The 11449-nt window shown below is 39.7% G+C and overlaps 1 long non-coding RNA gene across 1 annotated transcript; it reads left to right on the forward strand.

Moving 5' to 3' along the window:
• The first annotated feature begins 3862 nt into the window (after nucleotides 1-3862).
• LOC136306722 (uncharacterized) lies at nucleotides 3863-6577 on the forward strand. Its single transcript, XR_010725664.1, has 3 exons — nucleotides 3863-3904; nucleotides 5083-5130; nucleotides 6551-6577. It is a non-coding gene; the product is annotated as an uncharacterized lncRNA (long non-coding RNA).
• The last annotated feature ends 4872 nt before the right edge of the window (nucleotides 6578-11449 follow it).

An 11449-nucleotide genomic window follows, 5' to 3' on the forward strand; every position in this document is an offset into this window, starting at 1 on the left:
CCTTTCAGCCAGTAAACTATTAAGCATCTATTAAAGTTAGTGTTCACAAAGAGTATGTACTTACATAGTTGCCATGTTACATAAAAAAGAGAGGCAAGACTTCATTAAGATTTTAGCTACATAAATAATATGCTAAAGAAAAGATTAGAAGGAAATGCATCAAAAAGTTACTAGAAGCCATCCTTAGTGTTAGGGTCATGAGTGGTTCTTATTTTTTGTGTATACATCATTTGGAATTGTGTACCTTAAAGGGTACAGTGGCTCACTATATTCAGATCATCATCACTACCTAATTCCAGAACGTTTTCGCCACCCCAAAAAAGAAACTTTCTATATTCATTAGCAGTCACTCCTATTTTCCCCTCTCTCCAGCTCCTGGCAACTATTAATCCACTTTTTGTATCTATGGATTTGCCTATTGCTGATATCTCATGTAAATGAAATACAATATGTGGCCATTTGTGTCTGGTTCCTTTTATCCTTTGTGTGACGTTTACAAAGTGGCTCCATGTTATAGCACTTCTTTTTGTTGCTGAATAGTATCCCACTGTGTGGATATACCACATTTTGTTTACCCACTCAGCGGTTGATGGAGATTTGAATTGTTTCTACTTTTTGTCTAATATGAATAATGCCTCTATACACTCTTTCACCAGTTTTTATGTAGATATATTTTTCAGTTATTTTTCATATACATCAGAGTGAAATTACTGAATTGTAATTTTTCTTAAATGGTTCGAATTTACCAAGGGGCATGTGTTAGTTTATAAGATGAAATAAATTTTATTTAAGAATTAAATACACTTCTTTTTTTAAGAGAATGTAGATTAGCAATATAGACCAACTTCTTGACCTAGTTATACTTAGTAACTTCAAGAAAACCAACCTTTGTGCCAGTTTCATCAGGTATGCATCCAGTGAGTGGCTCATAACACCATCTAAACCCGCTCAGAATCTAGCAAAGACAGAAAACACATCAAAGAACTGAGTACTCTATATCTCCCTTAATGGATTTTTCCAAGTGTTGACAGAGCAAAAATTCAACCATCCAAGATCTTTTTAAGTTACATTGATGATATACCTGTCTTTCTGAGAGGATAGAGAGAGTCTCCTCATGGCTGGTTGTCCTAACAAACTAGTCAGGACTCCCATTCCTGCCCCCTGCTTTGGTCTGCTTCCTCTCTGCTAAGGCCGTAACCAGACATTTTCTCTTTTGCTCAAACCTCTCTTCCCACTTAACTATCCAAGTCTCGGTGTCCTCTAATGCAGTGGTCCCCAACCTTTTTTGGGCCACGGACCGATTTAATGTCAGAAAATATTTTCACAGACCGGCCTTTAGGGTGGGACGGATAAATATATGATGTGACTAAGACAAGCATCAAGAGTGAGTCTTAGACGGATGTAACAGAAGGAATCTGGTCATTTTTTAAAAATAAAACATCATTCAGACTTAAATATAAATAAAACAGAAATAATGTAAGCTATCTATTCTTTCTCTGAGGACCAGTACCAAATGGCCCACGAACCAGTACCAGTCTGCAGCCTGAGGGTTGGGGACCAATGGATTAATCAGATCCTTGTTGCTCAAATGCCCCCGTACTATGTTTTGTTCTATTTAAACATGTTTCTCTGCACACTGGGGGCTGACTCTCAGGCTACTGTACTCTCCCTTTATTCAGATCAAAATGCTGTTTTCCCACCGAATGAGATAGGGGGAACAAGACTTCCTCTGGAAATGCATGATTCATAAATTTCAAGGGGATTATTTTTAAGTCTTTTAGGTTGAAATCCTTGAGGTGTAGATCCTAGCCAGACTATGAATTCATTATGGTACTTTTCTAGTTGTTGCAAATATTTGTCCTCATTGCTCATTAGCAAAACCCTAGAATCTCCTGAAAGAATTATTCATGTCTCATGAATAACCACAAAAATGTGTTATGATGAAAGACAAGGGTCTTAGCTCCACAAAGAATGAGGTGTTGATAGGAAATCCCTGTCTCATCCCTATGTAAATCAGGGTGACCCAAACCCACTTTTTTAATGTGTTGATATTACACGTCATTAATATCTACATACATAAATACCTTTTAATTATCCAGATCATTTGGAAACAAGACTTCAAAGGAAATCTTAATCATACTGAACATTTTACTCTTTCTGGCATACAAGGTAATATCCTTCTAATTATAAATTATATTATCTTGTAAAAGACATGGGCAACTAGAAAGGTTGCAAATGAAAGAATTTACTTTAATATAGTGACTACCTTTTTAGTTTGCTTTTATAGTCACAGTGTATGTTTTAATTTGATTCTTTATTGTTTTATATGCTCACATGTATTTTTATTTTAAATTGTTACTATGATGTTTTCTCTGGGTTATATTAGGGCTTTAAAATAGTTAATGACTGAAAAATTATAGAAAAAGAAGAGTGACAAAAACTCCACATAAATGGAATTTGAAAAGGTTTCTGCAAATGTACGTCCTTGTCTCCTCCGTATTTTTAACAATGTCAGGAAAAATGAGGGGAACATCAGCACTTATAAGAGATGACCATGAAAGATACAGGCCTTCCTGAGAGGCAATATTTACATAAACTTGGTCTATCATTCTTTTGAAGTCTCTCTTCCCATTTCAAATATTGTTTAACCTTGACAATGGGGTTTTAATCAGCTATTGGCAATTTGGTTCAGAATATGTCCTCTTAAGGTATTTGGCAGATCTAAGATACTGGACATGTGTTGTTATTTTCTGTGTTGATTTGTTTTAATATTACATTTATAGCTCTCTTTGTAAAAGTATTTCAAATGAAAGAATATTTATAATAAAGTTATCATAAATGATACATCTTACAAAAATGAATCAATTAGCCAAACCGATAGTGGTGCAGTGGATAGAGCATCGACTTAGGATGCTGAAGTCCCAGGTTTGAAACCCTGAGGTCATCAGCTTGAGCAGTGGGATCATGAGTGATCCCATGGTCACTAGCTTGAGTCCAAAGTTACTGACTTGAGCAAGGGGTCACTGGTTTAGCTGGAGTCCCCTGGTAAAGGCATGATTGAGAAGAAATCAATGAACAACTAAAGTGCCGCAATTATGAGTTGATGCTTCTCATCTCTCCCTTCCTGTCTGTCTGTCTTTCTCACAAAAAGAAAAAGAAATAGTACTTATATTTATCTTTAGAATGCCTCATCTCTCTTCCCTCAAAACAACAAAAATGACATTTTATATAACATTTAAAAGGTATATTAAAACTAGAATTTTTCTTGTTTCCATGAAAAAAAAAATGACCGAAATAAAATAAAAGTCAGCATAATACAATAGGAAACAGAAAACTATGTACCTATGAGAATTTACTGATATATCAAATAAATAATTTACATCATAATAGAGGTGTGTAAATAGAAAAAAATACCCACTTCTAAATGGCTATTATACTAATCATATCTACCTATCAAACTCATTGTAAGAATCAAATAAAATAATAAATTTTTTAAAGCTGTGTTTTTATAAACAGTTAATAGAATATAGACCAATATTCTTTATAATTTACTGAGAAAGTATTTCTAATAGGCATTAAATGTTTTATACTGCACTTGAATATGAGTGTGTGTGTATGAGAGAGATGTACATCCTGAATTAAGGCACACACCATTTTAAAGAATTTGCATTATAATCGATATTATAATTTGTTATGTCTATATACCCTTTGGTTCCCAACAGCATGACCTTCACCCATGCTCCCTAGTAACATGCCTAACCCAGTGTCACACTACATAAGTAGGAAAGGGCTCCATATTTTCTAAGTTAAGAAATAATACTTTCTTTTTACTTGTAGACAGAGTGAAAAGATGAAAGCGGTGCTTCTGATCACTTTCCTTTTGGTCACAGCTCACTCTACACCAGTAAGTAACCTCTTGATGTCTACTTCTACAAATCAGCCTTGGTCCATGCATTCTGAACTTTAAGTTATACTCGATCCTCAAATAAAATCTTTCCTTGGAATCTACTATAATCGGCAAAGTTTCGTTGGAGCTGAAAACAGCTCTTCTAACCTGTCTTAAAAGATGCTATTAGAAAAGCAAGAGATATAGTGGGAAAGTTCTCTTAGCCTCAGAACAAGCCTATGGTTCTCATCCTTGGTTGCACTTTGGAATTGCTTGGGAAACTTTAAAAAGTCCTGATATCAGGGTCCCACCACACAAAATCTGACTTAACTGGCCTGGGCTGTGACCCAGGCATCACGACTTTTTTTTTCTTTTCTTTTCTTTTTTTTTGTATTTTTCTGAAGCTGGAAACGGGGAGAGACAGACAGACTCCCACATGCGCCCGACCGGGATCCACCCGGCACGCCCACCAGGGGTGACGCTCTGCCCATCAGGGGGCAATGCTCTGCCGCAACCAGAGCCACTCCAGCACCTGGGGCAGAGGCCAAGGAGCCATCCCCAGCGCCTGGGCCATCTTTGCTCCAATGGAGCCCCGGCTGCGGGAGGGGAAGAGAGAGACAGAGAGGAAGGAGGGGGGAGGGTGGAGAAGCAAATGAGCGCCTCTCCTATGTGCCCTGGCCGGGAATCGAACCCGGGTCCCCCGCACGCCAGGCCGACGCTCCACCGCCTAGCCAACCGGCCAGGGCCGGCATCAGGACTTTTATAAGCTCTCCAGGCAGCCAAGGCTGAGCATCACTGTGGGGGCATTCAGGGGAGCGGTGACCACTCTGGAGAAGCCCTTGATAAACTCTAAGACAGGCAGTAGCCTGGGGGTAGTAGGTTAAGGAAGACTACAGTTCAAGTTGTTATTGTGAACAGAGAAGAGAGTGAATAGGCTGAGAGAACTACCTGAGATATACTTCTGGTATTAAAAAGGATTAGTGACTGGTGTTAACAAATGTAAGTTCATTCATTCATTTTATAAACCAATTTTTCTTGAATATCTATCTATAAGAGATGGACAACCACACTAGTGGACAGGATTACACAGATGACAAAACACAGCTCCTGCCTTCAAGGAATGCAGTGTCTACATTTCCTAATTCATTTCTCTTATGTACTGTCGATTTCCATAATCTGTCTCTAAATTTTCACAGGTACGTCAATTTCATTCTGGAATTCGATCTCATTTCTTAATCTGTAAGGTAATTGTTCCCCTTTTATTAAAAAAGCATAAATTAAGAATGTTTGCTGTCTTCTAGAAAGATCTGATTGAGGGAGAAAATATTCGACATTTTCAAGAAGTAATATTTTCAGAAACAAAGTATAATGATAAGACTCACTCTGAGGTAGAAACTAAAAATCTAAGGTAGAAAGCATAGGAAATAGTGTGGCTGGCACGGCTAGGATTCTGTAGGCAGTCCCTACAGTTGGGAGAATCATCTCCAGAGGAGCAGACCCTCTCCAGGCCTGTGGAAGTGAGCAGCACCAGCCCTGAGTTACCTCTTGTTTGGGTGAACAGCAAGTTCTCAATAGACAACCAGTTTAGATACTTCTCTTGTGCAAGTAAACGGGAAAACATAAGTCATGAAATTTCTTTTACAAGTTTAGCATAATTTGACTTAGATACAGAAGCCAATTAACTAGAACCCAGAACTCACCAGAATATTTTGGTTTTTGCAACTTAATATTTTGTCTTTACATTTTAGAGTCCATTGATGAATGATCCCATGTAGACTATTAATTTATCACATTGTAAACTTGTTAAATATACCTATTATAATAGTTAAAACTCCTCATAAAAAGTTCTGTGTAGCCTGACCTGTGGTGGTGCAGTGGATAAAGCATCAACCTGGAAATGCTGAGGTCGCCGGTTCAAAACCCTGGGCTTGCCTGGTCAAGGCACATATGGGAGTTGATGCTTCCAGCTCCTCCCACCCTTCTCTCTCTCTGTCTCTCCTCTCTTTCTCTCTCTCTCTCTCTCTCTCTCTCTCTCTCTCTCTCTCTCTGTCTCTCCCTCTCCTCTGTAAAATGAATAAATAAATAATTAAAAAAAAAAGTTCTGTGTATTAATTTCTTTTAGAAGACATTATCACAACTGACAAATTTCTACTTCTTTATCCAAGCAAGCTCTGAGAAAATTTTATACTTGTTTCCAGTAATTGTCTTTAGCATAGATTTTGATCTATAGATTGTAGCCTCCTGGAATATTGCTTGCTGCTTTGCATCTTCCTAAAGGTGGTTGGGGTATCTTTGCAAGCTCGGGTTTCTGCTTAGAAAGATTGCCAAAGCACACAACTCTCTGCTCCCCACCTTGGTTCTCAACAGAAAGGCAGAGATAAATCACTCTGTTTCCAGGGCTTTTGGTTGTTTTTCCACCGAAGTTACTATCTGGGAAATTATTGTATCTGGGAAAGTATTCCTCTCAGCTAACTCCTGACTCCCTTCTCTTCAATCTAATTGCCCAATTCACTTTACAACAAACTTCTTTACTAATAACAGATCTTAAAGCAATTTTTGCAAGTTTGTCTTTGAATATCTTATTTTCTTCAGAACATTTAAAAATGTGTTTGAAACAAAGTTTCCTAATTATCAAATGTCGTGTAACTGTTTTTATTTTTCTAGCATCACTTTCAGAGGTTAATTGAATTCTTCAACGCCTGTGTAAGTTTTTTATTCTTGATTTTTCTATCATTAACAAGACTTGAAAGAGGAGTGAGGGTTCAGGAATATAGGGGAAGATATTGGAGATGTGAGAGTTTTATTTGAGTTTTATTATTATTATACTGGCTACTTTTGCCTTTTATATGTTTTTAGAAAAAATTTAAATCATTATTTATGAATTACAAATATTTCACAGACTAATAAAATTGCTAAAAATGGAAAAGCAAGAACTTGTGACTCTGAAATGTTTCAATTTCTTTTCTTTTTTAGCAAGAGAGACAGAAAGAGAGAAGGACAGATAGGAACAGACAGGAAGGGAGAGAAATGAGAATCATCAATTCTTCATGTGGCACCTTAGTTGTTCATTGATTGCTTTCTCATATGTGCCTTGATTGGGTGGGTTCCAGCCGAGCCAGTGATCCATTGCTCAAGCCAGCGACTTTGGGCTCAAATCAGCGACCATGGGGTCATGTCTATGATCTCACACTTGGACCAGTGACCTCGTGCTCAAGCTAGTGAGCTTGTGCTCATGCTGGTGACCTCAGGGTTTTGAACCCGGCTCCTCTGTGTTCCAGGCTGATGTTCTATATACTGCACCACCGCCTAGTCAGGCCAATTTCTTGAAGACAGTTATTAACCAATAGTCCCCTTAAATTTTTTTTTTTTAAACAGTCTTTTTTTTAATTTTTATTTATTTATTCATTTTAGAGAGGAGAGGGAGAGACAGAGAGAGAGAGGAGAGACAGAGAGAGAGAAGGGGGGAGGAGCTGGAAGCATCAACTCCCATATGTGCCTTGACCGGGCAAGCCCAGGGTTTTGAACCGGCAACCTCAGCATTTCCAGGTTGACGCTTTATCCACTGCGCCACCACAGGTCAGGCCAGTCCCCTTAAATTTCAATTATGTGTTTCCTAATAAAAATATCTGAGAAGGAACTTTTATAAAGGAAAAAAATCTATTTTAAATTTACTTTTTACTTTGAAAATATCTCTAAAATTATTTTTTTAATTTCTGTTTTTCAGAAGTTATTGTAATGTGTAGTTGCTCTATTTATCTTCGTTGAGAATCACAGTGCTCCTTGAATTTTTCATCATTTTTGAAAATTTTCAATGATCTGATTAAAGATTATGTCTATTTTCCTTTTGTGTTCTTATTAAACTACAAATTCACTCACAATCAACTTTTACATTGATTCTCATAATTCTTACGTGCTTTTTTCTATTTTCCATCCTTTTTTCTCTGCTTCAGTCTATCTTCTGTGTACTAATTCTATCTCGAGTTGTATTCAATCTGCTGTTAAACTGATCTATTCAATTCTTAATTTCAGTTATTATATTTTTCAGCTCAAAGGTGTCCATTTGATGCCAAAGTCATTATCTATCTTAATTTCTTGAGCCTTTTAAGCATAGTTCTTTTTTTTTTTTTTTTTCATTTTTTCATTTTTCTGAAGCTGAAAACAGGGAGAGACAGTCAGACTCCCGCATGCGCCCGACCGGGATCCACCCGGCATGCCCACCAGGGGCCACACTCTGCCCACCAGGGGGCGATGCTCTGCCCATCCTGGGCGTCGCCATGTTGCGACCAGAGCCACTCCAGCGCCTGAGGCAGAGGCCACAGAGCCATCCCCAGCGCCTGGGCCATCTTTGCTCCAATGGAGCCTTGGCTGCGGGAGGGGAAGAGAGAGACAGAGAGGAAAGCGCAGCGGAGGGGTGGAGAAGCAAATGGGCGCTTCTCCTGTGTGCCCTGGCCGGGAATCGAACCCGGGTCCTCCGCACGCTAGGCCGATGCTCTACCGCTGAGCCAACCGGCCAGGGCAGCATAGTTCTTTTAAAGTTAGTGTCTGATAGGTCCATTTTGTGCATTTTGTGAATCTCTTGAGCATCTGCTTTTATTATCTCCTTTTTCCTTTTATTTTTCAGTTGAGTCTTATTTCCCTATCCTTATACCTTTGGTTCTCCCCCTGCCCCCCCTTTTTTTTTAGCTTGGTTATTTTTGATTGAATGGTGAACATCGTTTTTGAAAACTATAGAGACAACTTAAGTTCTAGATAAAATTGTTTTCCTCTAGAGAGGATTTATTCTGGTTTCTCATGAGCATGTAGGGTGTGAGCAAAACATTCACAGACCACCTTAACTCAATCAGAGACTGAGATGATTAGAACAAGTTACCCTGGTTCATTCTTATCCCAGGCTGAGGTCCTTTGGATTCCAACCATAAGCCTGGTTATTTTCCAGGTCTCCTTTTTCTCTGGGAGCACCTGAACTTGGACTTTTACACCCCAGCCCTATGAATTTGCCTAGAGCTCTTCTTAGCTTCTCAACCTTTTAGCCACTATTTTTGGAATTGCCAACTGCCTTGAGAAAAGTGGTCACATGCTTCCCTGGGAGGCTTGCCTCTTTGCAATCTTCAGTCCTTAAAGCCACACTTTTCTGCCTACCAGGTGGTGGCACAGTACGTAGAGTGTCAACCTGGGATGGCTGAGGACCCAGGTTCAAAGCCCAGAGGTCACGGTCTTGAGCGCGGGCTCATCAAGCTTGATCATAGGGTTGCTGGCTTGAGTGTGGGATCATCAACGTGACCCCATGGTTTCTGGCTTGAACCCAAAGGTCATTGGCTTGAAGCCCAAGGTCACTGGTTTGAGCAAGGAGTCATTGGCTCAGCTGGAACCACCCCACCCATCAAGGCACATGTGAGAAAGCAATCAATGAACAACTAAAGTGCTGCAACAAGTTGATGCTTCTCATCTGTCTCCCTTCCTATCTGTCTGTCCCTGTCTCTCTCTCTCACTAAAAGAAAAGCCTCACTTTTCTTGGAACTCTATTACCTTCAAACAGGTGCTGTAAAAGAATTTTTTTTTTCTTGTCCAATTCTTTTAGTTCTTGTCAGGAGGACTGGCTGGAACAATAAGGTTGGAAGGAGAAAACTTGATTATATTTTTAAAGATCAAGTAAAAACATTTGAATTTTTTTTAATTTTTTTTATTTGTTTATTCATTTTAGAGAGGAGAGAGATTTAGAGTGAGAGAGAGAGAGAAAGGGGGGAAGAGCAGGAAGCATCAACTCCCATATGTGCCTTGACCAGGCAAGCCCAGGGTTTCGAACCGGTGACCTCAGCATTCCAGGTCAACGCTTTATCCACTGCGCCACCACAGGTCAGGCAAAAAACATTTGAAATTTTATTGATTAACTATCATGCACTTACAAAGAGGTAGAGAAAGTTGGTAAGAAGTCAATAAAAATTTGTAAAGAGCCCTGGCCGGTTGGCTCAGCGGTAGAGCGTCGGCCTAGCGTGCGGAGGACCCGGGTTCGATTCCCGGCCAGGGCACACAGGAGAAGCGCCCATTTGCTTCTCCACCCCTCCGCCGCGCTTTCCTCTCTGTCTCTCTCTTCCCCTCCCGCAGCCAAGGCTCCATTGGAGCAAAGATGGCCCGGGCGCTGGGGATGGCTCTGTGGCCTCTGCCCCAGGCGCTAGAGTGGCTCTGGTCGCAACATGGCGACGCCCAGGATGGGCAGATTATCGCCCCCTGGTGGGCAGAGCGTCGCCCCTGGTGGGCGTGCCGGGTGGATCCCGGTCGGGCGCATGCGGGAGTCTGTCTGACTGTCTCTCCCCATTTCCAGCTTCAGAAAAAATGAAAAAGAAAAAAAAAAAAAAAAAAAAAAAAAAAAAAAAAATTTGTAAAGAATATGGTATTCATGGAAAATTCTTTCCTTTCTACCTATTTACACTTAAAAAGTATTTCTGCAAACAATAATAGCTATGTTATATTTATGTATTGACTATCAATGCATTTTTGTCTTGAATTTTGTTCTCAGAGATATGCACCAATGAACAGAAGAACTACCATGATACCTATGACACCATTTTCACCAAAAATAGTCAGCACTCCTTTGATCCCTACCCCACCAGCCCCTCCTACCACCAACCAACGGGGAGATTCATGATTCTTGTGGAACTTCACAGCCAGATGCATCTTCTTCCTTTAGGCACTCATACCACAGCTGACGATCAAAGATAGTGCCTCACTGCTCCTCATATCACAGCGCGCCCTTTCAATATCCTGAATAAAATGACAATGTTTACTGAAAGTGTTTGTATCGCCGTATTATTTCCAAGTAGAATGTGATTTTCTCTCATTATTAACACTTTAAAAAAGGATCAGGAAGATAAGCAAAGTAATCTAGGAAACAGGGTCTTCTGAGGGAGGCGGGGAAGCGTATGTCTCGAAAGAAAGAAGAAAAGAAAGAGAGAGAGAGAGAGAAAGAAAGAAAGAAAGAAAGAAAGAAAGAAAGAAAGAAAGAAAGAAAGAAAGAAAGAAAGAAAGAAAGAAAGAAAGAAAGAAAGAAAGAAAGAAAGAAAGAGAAAAAACAATATTGGGGAAGGGCACATAGCTTGCAGTCTCTGCCAAACGTGGGGAGGTGGTGGGTGACAGGAAGATTCTGTGCCCAGCCTACATTTAAACCCTACAAGAGACTCCTGGGATGTTTCCAGAAAGTGAAGTGGGTGTTCTGACCCTTTTAATTAGGACAGAAATTGATGAAGCCCTGGATTCTAAAGGACCACACCTAGAAGTCAAAGGGAATGGAGTTTGTGTAGGAGAGAAAAAGGAGCTTAAAGGCCATAGAATCAAATCACCTGGGAGCTTGTTAGACTAGCAGACAAAATCAGGCTCCATTCTAGGCCTATAAAAGTGTTAAATGCATCTAAACAAGATCCCCAGTGATTCTCACAACATCTAGACATCTGCTTCATATATAGCCATCTGCCTGAATACCTCGGGCAACAAGAACTCACTCTGTGCAAGATAGCCCATTCCATAATCCTTCTTTGGGTAGCTTTGTTATTGGAAAAGTATTCTCTGTAT

The sequence above is a fragment of the Saccopteryx bilineata genome, chromosome 5 (assembly GCF_036850765.1).
Source record: "Saccopteryx bilineata isolate mSacBil1 chromosome 5, mSacBil1_pri_phased_curated, whole genome shotgun sequence".
In the NCBI taxonomy this organism is placed as follows: domain Eukaryota; kingdom Metazoa; phylum Chordata; class Mammalia; order Chiroptera; family Emballonuridae; genus Saccopteryx; species Saccopteryx bilineata.